This window comes from Heliconius melpomene, chromosome 1 (genome assembly GCF_056956725.1).
Source record: "Heliconius melpomene rosina isolate 202511_hmr_F chromosome 1, ASM5695672v1, whole genome shotgun sequence".
In the NCBI taxonomy this organism is placed as follows: Eukaryota; Metazoa; Arthropoda; class Insecta; order Lepidoptera; family Nymphalidae; genus Heliconius; species Heliconius melpomene.
In genome coordinates, this window is record NC_140389.1 from 9838075 (window position 1) to 9852740 (window position 14666).

Sequence of the window (14666 nt, forward strand, 5' to 3'; positions counted from 1 at the left end):
TCTTCTCATGAGCTCAACCATTTGAACGGGCTTTTTCAAGTCAAAATTGCACATTTTTTTTTTTGGTTATTTTGTTTTGCATTTTTTTTTTTATCTTTTATGACATGTCCAAGTGAATGTTAAGCATTTTTATGGAATAAAGATATTTTGACTTTGACTTTGACTTTGGACTCACTAGTTTTAACAATGATACTGAAATTAAATTTTATTTATTTATTTAAATGTATGTATGTATATTATAAATATTAATGTGTTTTCCAATTTTTCTTTTAATTGCCTGCCTATTATTTTTTTCTTATCAGACGTCTATTTACGTTTTGGCTCGAAATTGACATGCCCTAACAAAAAAACAAGAATATTAATGTAACTAAATTAATTCTTTATAAGTATATAGCATACATAATATATTAATATATTTAAAAAATATTTTATATTATACATTTATATATTTGCATCAAGAAAATATCAAGTTATCTATATTCAGAATATTAGAAACGAAGACAACCATTCCCCTTTGCTACCAAAGCAATGAAATTTAAGTACCAACACGATATTGAAATAACTAAATCATATTTAGTCTAAGAACTACTACCTATAGCCCATATGTAACGGATATTGTGCCCGGATATTAACCACCCATACCAGTGTAATCTTGGTACCCGTGATTTGAATACGGCAAACATATGAAATCTATTTGTCTTTTTTATAGTAATTTCTTAATAATCAATTAGGACTAAATCATTTTGTTTAATTATAGTGTTTTGCTTAAGATACTATCTATTAACATGGCTGACCCTAAGACACGTTTCTTTCTATAACGAACTTGTATCAATATTCGTAACTTACATAGACATGTGCTTTATTGTATACGTAAGTAAGTATGTAGGGTAGGTATGGTAATAATTAGGTAATTAACAAATATTGCAAATATTATATTTCTTTTTTACCAGTGGTGAACATTATTGGTTATGAAGAAAATATACGTAAATGTGGCTATTGAAATTGAATTAAATTAAACTTAAGTGCTTTTTTTTTTAAATAAAACCATTTTGAGAATTTATACCATTTAGGAATAAGCGCTAAGCTAAATTTGGGTAGCCAAGAAAGAAAACAGGATAGATATTCCTAAAGGCAAGAAGGTATAAAACAAATAAAAAAAATTGTAACAATATAAAATATTCATCTAAATATAAACCTATATTAAAAAAAATATTATTTTAACATATTATGAATGTAGTAGATCTAAGTATATCAGGACCAAATTTAAAAAGTCCATTTTGGACTAACACCAATATCAATAAAACCCACGTTACCAAATCAAAAGGCTCTATGTAACATTTCCACATTCCAATTAAATAAGAAAACGATAAATAAAGTGAAAAGTCAATTTGTTTTAGGCGTAGGTAGGTACATGCTTACCGTGAGAGTCCCCTGCGCTGGGTGACAATGCGGTGTGTGGCAGACGGACAACTCTCCGGGGACTCGCTAAATCGTGGCGGATGTGTTCTTTTATTTTACCTCCTTTTGTTTGTATAATTCAGTGTTTGAATTTAAATTTATATATTACTTTGGTTTTTAGTAACCTGGCATTATATTTATTGTCTTTTTACTTAGTTTTCTATTTATCTATTGTAGAATATAATAGTTATTAGATCACACATAATATGAAGAAAAAAAGAAATATATTTTTTCCTCTTTCGAAGATAATTCTAGATTTTGAGTAACGCCAACATCTGGAAATTGGGATATAAGAACGAGGTTCCTTAGCGAAGTCCAAGTAATTTTTCAGTTTCACACTGTATCTCGCATACCTATAGCAACGTTAAGTTACCTTTAACTACCCAGTCAGAGGTAACCCAGATCTTAATGTCTATATTTTAAGTGTTCTGAGAAAGTCCAGATGATCCTATAATAATTTAAGATATTTTATGAAAGGGAAATTTTAAATTAATAAGCAATTCCATTTACATAAAATAAAAATAATAAAATTTTACAACTAAATAACTCCCATTATGCAATGATAACTGATTAAATATTAAAAAAATATTTAAAAATTTTAAACAAACAGATGGTACGAATTTCGAGGCGATTTTCTCATACAGCGATATCCACATAGTCATAATGTGCAAACGCCAAGCTCTCCGCGTTTGGCTGACACTGTTCTACGATAGTAATGTGGTAGAGCCCCTGTTAAAACGGTAACATATTATTTTTCTTATTATATAAGTAAAATTTTTTATTAACATTTTGATTCGGATATTTTTTTACAATATGAATCTATTTATTTATTGCTAAGGGAACATTAAGATATATTAATTATCAACTAAACAAACTGAATATTAAAGAATATTAAAATTTAGTCCTGAAAACCTACGCATACGTATTCGACATTTGACATAACTACCATAAAATATCCTTCAGACATTGATTAATTACTTGCAAGTGCCAAAAAAATAACAACATCGATATACAATAAAAAAGAATTTAGGTAACAACCTTTTCCCTAACATAATCCTATTTATTTCCTATTTTATTAGTTTCCTTACAAGAGTAGATTGTCGCCAGAACTGGCACCGTACACCAGCAAAGGCACCGGAGCAGAGAGAGGCGCGAGCTTGCTTTATCTGCGCTGGCTCTGCGCGAAACAATATATTTATTGGACAGTAGCACGCGGCACGGCGAGCGGCGATCCGGCGGATGATCTATTCTCTGCACACTTACCGCAGAGAACCATTTTACAGAGGCTTTTACGGAAACTTAAGGTTCATCATCTCGTGTGTGAACTTAGATGTATGATGAGAATTTAATATGTCTAAGTAAAAGCTAATTAAAAGTCTCTTAAGAAACATCTAAGGGATGATTATTATTATTATTATACCCATTGGTAGGATTTTCTTTTTATTTTTGTTCGCTAGAGCTAGAACAACTGATTCTGAATGCGATGCCAGAAACAGTCGTTGTAATTTTGTATGTGTTAAATTTTATTATCAACACTTTAAATAATAACTACACTTATATTTTTTAAAAATTAAAAGTAAAAATATATTTCAAGAACACAGAAATTTCTACATAATCGTTCACATTCCTGTTTCACTGTTTATTTCTGTAAAATCAAGCCATTTTTGATGTTTTTGCCTTCTGCGTACATTATATTAATAACATTTAATGTGCCAACTTAATAAATATAATATGTTGTTTGCCTTGAACATTTAATTCAGATCAACTCTGTTGCCTGTAATTTTGAAATATTACCAAATATATTCAGAATATTTTTATATGATGTTGTTAAACATTAAGTATAATTGTAATATAATTAAAATAATCATATAAATTTTGGACAATTATTTACTTAAATAGGCTAAATACTCGAAGATTTACCAACCAGATGAGAATGATAATTTCAAATAGAATACCTTTTAACATGTCTAAAATAGAAGATATATAATATTCATCCATTCCGTGCTAGTCTGCGGTGTGCAGCGGAGCGCAGGTCGTCCTTCATTCGAGAAGGTCACAGTTTGCACAGGCCGCCGCCGCCGCCCCCGTCCGACAGCACCGCTCCTGTTTTACGACACACCGCAGTTTTGTTTCCAAGATTAAGCGAAGCTAAACTGTTACCATATACTACCTACTAGCCGCTGACCTCGCACGTAATTATTACCATTACCAAAAAGTTTAATAAGGATTTATTATGTAATTCATTACTCCAGATAAGTAAGTAAAACAAGGTAAACAACAAAGTTCTCCAGTATTAAGTATTTGTAAATAAAGCTTCGGGAGACTCAATCACGGTCCTATTTGTTCGGAGCTGGTCTCGGGAGGCGAACAAGATGGATCGCGGTGTCAACACGAATTTGCATCCCTTGTTTGTCTCCGCGGAGTCTCGGTGGAAAAAACACCGCAATCTCATTGGGTCGGTGCACCGAACGGCTCGCATCAGTTATTCGCCGGCGCGGCCGCCTAACACGATTATCTGTCGTTCGACCGAGACTTTCTTTTTTTCCATTTCCTTGTTTTCCAACTTCATGTCTACTCCGTGTTTTTCTGAATGGGAAATGGGATATGTCAGACGAAAAATTGACAAAAATATGGCCGGCACCGATGGAAATAGTGGGTTTTGCGATTACATCTTCCGAATCCCGCCGCATGCTATCGAAATTTATTTACAAGTTGACTTCTTTATCTTCCTTACTAGGCTTTTTTTGTGTTTTGTTTTTTTTAATATACCCTACATATGTTGTATGTGGATATTTCATTTTCTAGCTCTACTTTTGTTTTTTAAGGTTATTTTGTATGACAAGTTTAAAATTATTAGTAGACTAAAACCAATTACCGATTATATTTTCTTTGTAAAATAAACCAAAAACACCAAAGATCTTCTTTCATTACGTTAAGTATGCTCGTACATATCTACAGCTATATACAATATTCTCATTAGCGTCAGCACCAACAGGAACCACAAAACACAACAAAAACTTGTGGGTTGACAGAGGTAATACCAAATATTTCAGCAATCCGATGTTCTTCCGAAAACAAGACACTCATCTGTGATTTACGACATCTCGTAAACCATTACAAATTGTTTTTGAAAACGTCAAAGATCATTAATTTTTTACCATATTTGGAATGACATGACGTACCTACCATAAACAGAATAAATACAATTTAATCGAAGAAAAACCGTTTAAATTCTTTGATTTTATCAATAGTTATCAAAATGTTGTGAGATTATGACTGGTAGGTACTCGTAACTTCAATTATAATGAGCTACGCACGCGATATGATGATCGTTGTAATGTCTTCATTCGCCTTTTACAAACTGACACGAAACTACTGGGAACGGATTTTCTAAAGTAATAATTTCCTCACATTCAAACCACAATACCTCACACGCTCTAGCCGCTTGAACCACTGATTACCGCTTGATTATATCCAACAAAAACAGTCACAACCCGGAACTTCCATTATTACTGGTGGCAAAAAATTATAATAACTCTTTATAATAGTAATTAACACCCATCTGTTGGTCATTTTAAAGCTTATGTAAAACTCGATTAAAAAGATTTGCGCTAAGATAAAATTCTTATTTGACTTTGAATAAATTATATAGGTAAATTAATCGTTAGGTACGTTTGTTGGTTTTACTCGTATATTATTATACCTTGCTGATGTTACTATATCATATTTGAAGGCTAAATGGTAATAATTTCATATCAATTAAATATAAATAATAAAAAATGTATATTTTTATTTTAACGAGTAGCAATATTGCTGTTTTTTTATAATTTCTGAGAAGTGGTAGGTGACAAACGAAGTAACGCCTTCGCCGTACGGTAGAACAGACCACCCGCACCGGCCACCGCGCCGGCCGCTCTCTGTATGTTGTACACGTGGACACGTCTGACATATTTTCGTGCAAAAAATGTAGTTAATTTTTCTTAAAGCTGATATATCATAACTTTCGTTAAGAATACATTTATACACAGTTTATGAGATCCGTATCAATTATTACTTTAAATAAAAATTGGTATACCTATTGGCAGAAATTTACAACAATTACAACAATATTGCAGTATAAAAATTCCTTAACCACAAATCGCCCTCGCATTCATCACTTGCAATACAAGGTAACCGCAGTTATCAGTCTTTTAGATAACGATCGGTCAGATGATTAACATACGTCAACAGGCTTGACCTAGAACGGTCCGTTCTCATGGGCAGGTCCGCCGCGGTGTGGTCCGCCGTCCGAAGCGCTGTCGGCGCATGCGCACCGGCACGCGCGCTATGCGGCTGCGCGAGCGCACCTCGGGCTTTCTCAGATTAATAAATGACTAGCATGCAGTATTAGGCGGGTCAAATATATCATTTATGTAAATTGTGACGAAGACATATCTAGGCAGTCCCCTCGCTGCCTCCACTCCACACGACTCGCATTCCGTGCCTGCTTCAGTTTAACCATAAATAGTTAGTACTTATTACACAGTCGCGTTTTTGAGAGTATGACTTATGATCTACTTTTGTATCACAGATGACAAATCACGGTTCCCGTCTTGTTATTTCATTTGAGCAATCATTGATTTTATTTTTATTATTGGGTTCCATTATTATGACTCGCAATTGATATTTTAAACAGAAACTATTAATATTAATAAGATATCTATTTTAGCGTGAATTGCCAGGTGCATTCGTCTTTAACTGTTTTCGTTTCATTTTCAATTCTGCAAAGTAATAATACAACCATATTGGGCATGTTCCATGTATCTTAAATGTATTTTCAATTGCCTTTACAGTTCAAGGGACCATTGTTCATTACACAATGTTTATTGTTGTGTTGTGACAGTCATTTTGTGGCACTATAAACAAGATTGATTTGTAAACTTCTCACTTTATACTTAAACTATTTAAATATAATTTAAGAAGAATTGCCGGGAATACTTCTTGGTTCTATTCTCATCAAAAATGTCTTACCCATATGCTAATAATATTATTAATTTTAACGTTTTAATTTAAGAATAATTTAAATTTAAAGCGTATCTGATTATCGATGTCAACATGGAGTGTTTAATAACAAACAATTGCTATAATTTGGCACATGTTACAAAGCAGACATAAAGTTGCCACGTGGCGTTCGCCGGAGGTCTGACGTCCACCCGTCATTAGCGGGCAGGTCTGGTGCACCCTGCGGCTGGTCCCACTTTTTCTACTTCGGTTTGTCAACTCGCACATTAGTCAAGGTGTTTCCACATTGGTGGTCGAATTTTTTTGCGCTCTCTTAATCGGTGACAATAGTATCATCAACTGTTCTAGTGAAGAGAGATGTATCCTCAACAGATGTTTATTTTGACTTGTTTTATGACCTGTCTCATACTAAAATGGCGAATAAGATATTTCTATTACTGTACAATAGACATTTTATTTTGGACCAAAATTTTAAATAAGACAACTAACAATCCTAAGAATATGCATTTAAATAAAAATGTATGAAGAATAAAGCACTTCATGGATGATTCTTCATATCTGTTAAGTAGGCCATATGTAGTTTTTATAAATATCTGTTCCTGGTATACTAAGAGCTGAGAGCGATATTTGGCGGCTCTGTTATAGATTAGTTAAGAGTACCTACTTATAATTATGTTTGCTTTTTTTAAGGATAAGGTCGGTAGGTACGTCTAACTTAATGCATATTTTATCCTATTTTGGTTAATAATAAACTGAACGTACGATATTTTTTTCAGTGATAGCACTTATTGATAGAGGCCAGTTAACTCACTATGCTTCTAGAATTCGGCGGAAAATAGAACCTAGTATCTTAACACTAGGTTCTCTCTGCCTAACCCGCTGTGTGCAGAATATACACATATATTACATTTTTTATTTAAAAATATTTTTATTGATCTTTAAAACGTTCATCGGAAGAAGCGGGTTCGATTACGTTAAATTGCAGTTTAAGCACCTCTAGTTGTTAACCAGTATCTTAAATGACGTCACACGGTACAGACAGTAAAGTAATAATAATATTTTTGTATTTACATTTTTGTATAATAATATTTTTATATTTATTATTATTTAGTTAATTGATCTCATATTTAACTGAGTGTGTGCGATCTAAAAATTCTTTTAAATACTAGTCATTGCTCAATTTGGTTAAACCGAAGCAAAAACCTCATGCTTCAGTCTTATATAGATAAAAATAAATAAAAAGATAGATACCAGCGGGTCCTCCCTGTATTGTAGAATATTTTTTAGTTTTCTTTTTTGAATAGATACTTACTGTTAGAAAGGAATACCTGTTATACTTAATTAATGACTACTTTCTAGATTTCTTTATTAATTCAATATAAGTATAAAGCAATATTTATCTATTATTTTGTTGACGCTACACAATCTTATTAGTTATTTTGCTTACGTTTTTTCATAGCATATTGTTTCCCATAATAACATTTTTTTTGTCTTAACCCGAGTTTAACGATATTGTGCGTAAGTTCTCTACATAAGAGTTTCCGTAACGTTTGCTTTTAATTTTTTCTTGCAGCTTAGCATAATATTATAAGCGATTACTTTGATGATTACGATTTGTACGAAGTGTGTATATACCCTTACGAAAGAACATTAATCTATAGATATACAACACTATTAAAATGTGAGAAATGTGAATAAAATATTAATAAATAATAATCCATTATTATTTATTAATATTTTCATAGAGATTGAACCCACTACCGTCGCGACACGACGGCCTCAATAGAGTAGGTGTCTTGTTAAATATCAATTTGTGTATTTTCAAGCTCGTGTTAAATGATAATGTTGTTTGCACTGATTTTTAACGACATGTGCTTCTTTATAATAGATGCAAGCAAAACGCAATCTTAGTAACTATGCAGTATGCATTACTCGTGACTTAATAACTTTATTCGGTTGTGGATTCTATCCCCACTCGGGGGATTGAATAATATTTATTAATATTTTCATGAGGCCGTCTACAACATAAAGCTAATTTATTTATATCATTTTACGTATTTTATTTATTTTTAAAGTACATTTATATTGTTAATTACATTTATTTTAATTTAATTTTGAATTACATTTATATTGTAAAAATATTCGTTTTCTTAAAATTTTCAAAATATAAGTAGTATTTAAATTTATTTATCAAATGTTCAACACCCAGACTATAGACTTTGGCGTGCAATTATTCTCGTCTACATGAATCGCCTACTTGCCTTCTAACTAACTTCAAAAAGTCATTATGCTGTTATCATCTTGTATGCTAATTGATAGGTTTTCATGCTGATTAATTGAATCTGATTATATTATAGTTAAATGCGCATGTGTTCATAAACTGGCACTTGAAGCGCTCGCTACCGGCGCCCGCGCAGAGATCAAAGAGTCAGGCCGACAGAGACGCCTCACGAACAATCCTGGCCATCCTGTCAACGCGGTCACGGTCCATATAGAAACCTCGTCTATAACAAGAATTAAGAATGGAAAAGAATTGTTTATTAATATCACAGCATAAAATAACCACAATATTTGTTGCTCTACTACTATATCGTAGAATAAATAATCTTTTATCTATTCAAAATAAATTCATACTTTATTTCTATTTATTAATAATTAAATTTATTTAATACGAAAGGATTATATTTCTCACATTCAAATCCACTTACAGTTAATACTGTAGTGTCGCCAAAGTAATCTTAATCCCTCTGGAACGAGCCCAAAAACTGCGGGCGTCTTAAGATAGAGTCGCCGTTTTAATTGGTCGCATTACACTTGAGCCCCTTATTAATAGGTTGATTACTTGCGGGCCGGCGGCTCAAGACGGACGCTAAACCACCATACGAATGTTATGCGACAACGTTAAGAAGATCTCCAAAATGCAGTTGCATTTACCAGCACAGAAGCCGTATTAAGATTCAAAGAACGCTTAAAATACAATTGTGGATCCCATTTAAAAGATTGATTGTTATTCATTTTGGTTATTTCACTTTATAAAGTACTTTAACGCGTTGGAAGTTGATAGGTGCAGTGAGTCGAAAATATCAATATTGTCCGGAAATAGCCGCCATATCGGCACTGGGGTTATAAATCTGCGAGATGTCGGCTGCTATCGGACGCTCGTTCTCCGCGTGATGGTTTGTATCATTTGCAAAGCAACACACGAAGTATTAAAAGTACCTGAGTAGCGTATGAAATAGATGTGAATACTGTAATTATTTTATTGCAGAATTTGTCAAAGAAATTTTTAAAAATATTATATAAATAGTCACTTATGAATACTGAGCGCACAAAATATTGAATTAAGAAAGTTTGAAATTAGTGTTAAAGTTAACACGACATTCACTCTGCCTGCTATGTAGAATTAAGTGCAACGCAGAAAAATATATTGAATTATTTCTATTTTACTTCGTTTTAGTTAATTAATTAACTCAAGTATGTATTTTTAATCTTCTTCTGCTGTGCTATTGAGGCGATAGCGTCTTATAAATCTCATGTTCCTTCTGAACCGAGCGTGCAAGCGAGAGCGCGGAACAAAAGCTAGAGAAGCAAAAGCGTCTGACTTGTAACGTATCTATACATAAATTGTTACTTGCCAGTAAAAAGCAAATGTTTGCTTCTAATTTATCTGCATAAATAAAAAAAAATAAATTAACGAGCACAAAAAAATGTTACTTTTTGTCGGAAAAACAAAAAATCAATTATCTCAGTCACTGGTTGAGACAACCAGTTTTTTTTATCATTACTTTTCTTCTAACAAAGAGACCTCTGCAAGAACATTGTTTCTTATGACAATTGCGAAAAGCGAACTTTTTATTTAAATATTTTAAAAAGATGAAAAATCTGTCATATATAAATTTTGATAGAAGATTAATAAATGTAATGGTTACGTAAAACTAAGGATTTTACTGTTATATTTTAGAAAAAACCAATATAAATGACTTCTTGATAATTTAGAAGGGAAAGTAAATATAAGTAATCAGTGCCAGTGAACAGAAGTAATGGTACTTTTGTAAGGTATTTTCATTGAGTTGAAATATATTTGCAAGAATAGCAATGCCTCATCAGTCCCGTCGTCGTTCTAGTACCTCTATAGTTACTTTGCGCCGATTAAGTGGCCAACATATAAATCCCGCAGTGTCCGAACTTACTCTCTTAAAGGAAGAACCTCATACAGGTGATCACTTTCTCTCTTCTACCCAATTAGAACAAATTTATCGTTCTAATGTCAATACAGGCTTGTCAGAAAATGTTGCTAAAGAATTATTAGAACATTTAGGACCAAATCAATTGAAAGAACTTCGAGGAAACAGTTATTGGAAGATATTTCGTCATAATTTATTTGGCTGGTTCCAATGTGTCCTTTGGTGTGGTGCTATTTTGAATTTTATAGCATATTTCTTTTCAGATAAAATTGATACGGGGACTGATAAATCTGGACATTCGGGCAAAGAATATTTATACTTAGGCTGTGTTATTACAGCTACTGTTGTAGGTACAGGTCTTTTTGGATTTTACCAAGAAGCAAAAAATTTGGCAGTGATGAGTGGTTTTGAAAAATTAGTTCCACCAAATGCGACCGTTATACGAGATGGGGTTACAAAAATTATTCCCAATACTGAAATAGTGCTAGGTGATATTGTTGAAATGGCAGGAGGTCAAATAGTCCCTGCTGATGTTAGAATTATAACATGTAACAATTTTAAAACCGATATGTCATCACTGACTGGAGAATCAGAGCCAATACTACACAGACCAGAGTGTACGAACGTAAATCCGTTAGAATCAAAAAATATGGTATTTTTTGGTTGTCCTATTACAGAGGGTACAGCAAAAGGTATTGTTATAGCTACTGGAGAAGTAACCCAAATGGGGAAAATAGCTGGCTTAGTTACCGGATTAGAGAAAGATGAAACACCTATAGCAAAAGAAATAAAACATTTTATAAAAATTATTTGCGGAGTTGCATTTACATTCGGCTTTTTATTTTTTCTAATGGTGTATTTTATTCAAAAAAGTTGGTTGACGGCATTACAATACATGCTTGGAATTATATTAGCAAATGTACCTGAAGGTTTAATTGTTACATTAACTGTATGTATGACTTTATCAGCTAAACGTTTAAAAAGAAAAAACTGTCTGGCCAAAACCCTACAAGCTGTAGAAACTTTAGGATCTACTTCTTGCATTTGCTCTGACAAAACCGGAACGCTTACTGAAAATCAGATGACAGTATCACATTTATATTGTAACTTTATAATTTATGACAAGGAGGACCATGGACATGTTTCAGATCACGCATACGCAACATTAAGCTTAGCCGCATCTTTAAATTTGAAGGCTACATTTTCAGAGGATACACTCGGTTTACCTATTCAAAAACGAAAAATTATAGGGGACGCATCAGAGTCAGCAATTTTAAGATATATGGAAACCAATCGATCTGCTACTAAAACACGCGAAGAAAATCCCAAAGAAGCGGAAATACCCTTCAGCTCAGCATACAAATATCAAGTCACAATTCACAGGATGCAAGCTACACAGAGTTATTACTTAATTATGAAAGGTGCCCCAGAAATTGTAATAGAATTTTGTACAAAAATACTTACAAATGAAGGGGATCAACCTATGACTCCACAATTGAAAAAAGAACTGAAGGCTAATTTTATTAAACTTGCTAACATGGGTGAACGTGTAATTGGTTATTGTGATTATGAATTGTCTTTGGAAAATTATCCTTTGGGATATGAATTCGATACTCAAGACCGAAACTTTCCTCTCGAAACTTTAAGATTTTTGGGTGCTATTTCTATGATAGATCCTCCTAGACGAGATATCGAAAAATATATTTCATTATGTCGTGAAGCAGGTATAAAAGTTATCATGGTTACTGGTGACCATCCAGTTACAGCATTAGCTATCTCACGAAGATGTGGCACAATCACTAAGCCTACAGCCTACGACTATGCCTTTGAACATCACATTGACTTATCCGATATACCACCTCATATTAAGCAGCAATTTGAAGCCGCTGTTATAACTGGCGATGACTTGAGAAAGATGAGCGTGAACGATTTAAAAAGTGCTCAAAAAAAGTATGATGAAATTACTTTTGCTAGAACAAGCCCACAACAAAAATTAATTATTGTAGAAAATTATCAAGCACTAGATCACGTAGTGGCTGTCACAGGCGATGGTGTCAATGATTCTCCAGCTTTGAAGAAAGCCGATATTGGCATCGCCATGGGAATAACTGGTACAGAAGTTTCAAAACAAGCAGCCGATATGATCCTATTAGACGACAATTTCGCTTCTATAGTATTAGGTATACAAGAAGGCAGACGTATATTTGATAATTTGAAAAAAACTATAGCCTACACTCTAACATCAAATACTCCTGAAATGTTGCCATTTGTTTTATACGCCTGTTTAGGAATACCTTTGCCAATGCCTTTAATTCTAATTTTAGTCATAAATGTTGGGACAGATTTATTGCCAGCAATCAGCCTTGCGTATGAAACTTCAGAAGACGATATAATGTCAATTCCTCCACGGAAACCCACTGATCATCTTGTTAACAGGGTTCTTATTTTTATGGCATACTTTCAAATTGGATTAATACAATTTTTTGCTGGAATGTATGCCTATTTAGTAGTATTTGCCCAAAGTGGTTTTTTCCCGTCCAGTTTAATTTTTATCCGTAAAAACTGGGAATCACGATCGACTACAGTCAAGGATACTCTAGGACGACTCTGGTACTATGCTGACAGAAAAAAAGTTGAACGATGTGCACAGACTGCGTACTTCGTTGCGATTTGCTGGACTCAGATTTCAGATGTTATAATATGTAAAACTAGACGAATATCGTTATTTCAAAAAGGAATGAAAAATCACGTTTTAAATATAAGCATTTTGGTTGACTTATTTGCTGCCTTGTTTGTGACGTATGTACCGTTTTGTAATGAAATTTTCGGCACAGAAGCAATTGCATGGCACGATTTTATTCTTTCATTTCCATTTTTTTTCCTTATGATTGCAGCTGATGAGCTAAGAAGATATTTAATTCGAAGTAATTTTTCGAAATGGATAGAACAGGAAACATATTATTAATATACTCGTATTTTATTTTTAAGCTAAGAAGTTGAAGTAAATAATGTTTAGTTTAATATCAAATGATATTTAATACAATGTCACATAAGCTAATTAATATGAAATGTATGAATATGTTTATAATTTAATTCTTCTTTAGTGTTTCTAACACTGAAACTGTGCTATTAGTAAGCAGATATTATAATTCTTTCTGTCTTAATCTTTACTTACATATTTGTAGATGTCATAAGAAGTTGATAAAAATGACAACAAAATACAAATTAGTTTTATAATTTTTAACTTGAGTTTTATTTACATTACCACATTATTTTCAACTTCACGCTTTATCCCTCATATCGCAGGGTAACCAGAGAGAACAGAGATAAAGATAGAGATAAAGAAACTCTACACTTTTAACTCTTACTCTTATATATTATGTGGTAATAAATAATATAAAATAGCATAAAAATCCAGTCTTGGCTCAGAGGCACAAGCTGTGATTATAAAATCGACTGGTTGTGGGTTCGATCCCCAATCGAGGAGATAAAATATTTATTTAAATTTATATTTCCATTTCTTCACTCTGGTGTCGAGGCAAGGCGCGATTGAATTCTGCCCCTCAACAAACAATGCCACCAGAATTTGGCGGAAACTGGGGAACGGAGTGTTTTAACACTAGGTACCCTTTGTCTATCACGTCGTCGGCTGATTTGAGTTTATTTGAAATAATATAAAATATGCATTTTAAATCAATTTCACTTTTGTGCTAAAAAGAAATATGAATGGTTGAATTTTGTTGCTATCTATACAAATCAAATCGAAGTTGATTGCGTCGGCCGGCACGTGCTGTTTGAGTCGGCGAGGTAAGTGCTGGCCACAATTAAGATTGCACCAATGAAGACACATGCTGAAGTGTTTTCTAATTATGTTCGACATCCATCACAGCTCAGCCAGAGCCGGCCAGAACACCGCCAATCAAGTAATTGCATCGCGTGCATCGACTTTTCGGCCCTCGATAATGATAGGCATTTTATTACTCCTAATGGAGTCTCTAGGGCCGCGGCTAATGCTTAGCGTTT

At 33.1% G+C, this 14666-nt stretch overlaps 1 pseudogene; it reads left to right on the forward strand.

Annotated features, from left to right (window-relative positions):
- The first annotated feature begins 10554 nt into the window (after positions 1-10554).
- Positions 10555-13608, forward strand: LOC146541320 (sodium/potassium-transporting ATPase subunit alpha pseudogene; annotated as a pseudogene).
- The last annotated feature ends 1058 nt before the right edge of the window (positions 13609-14666 follow it).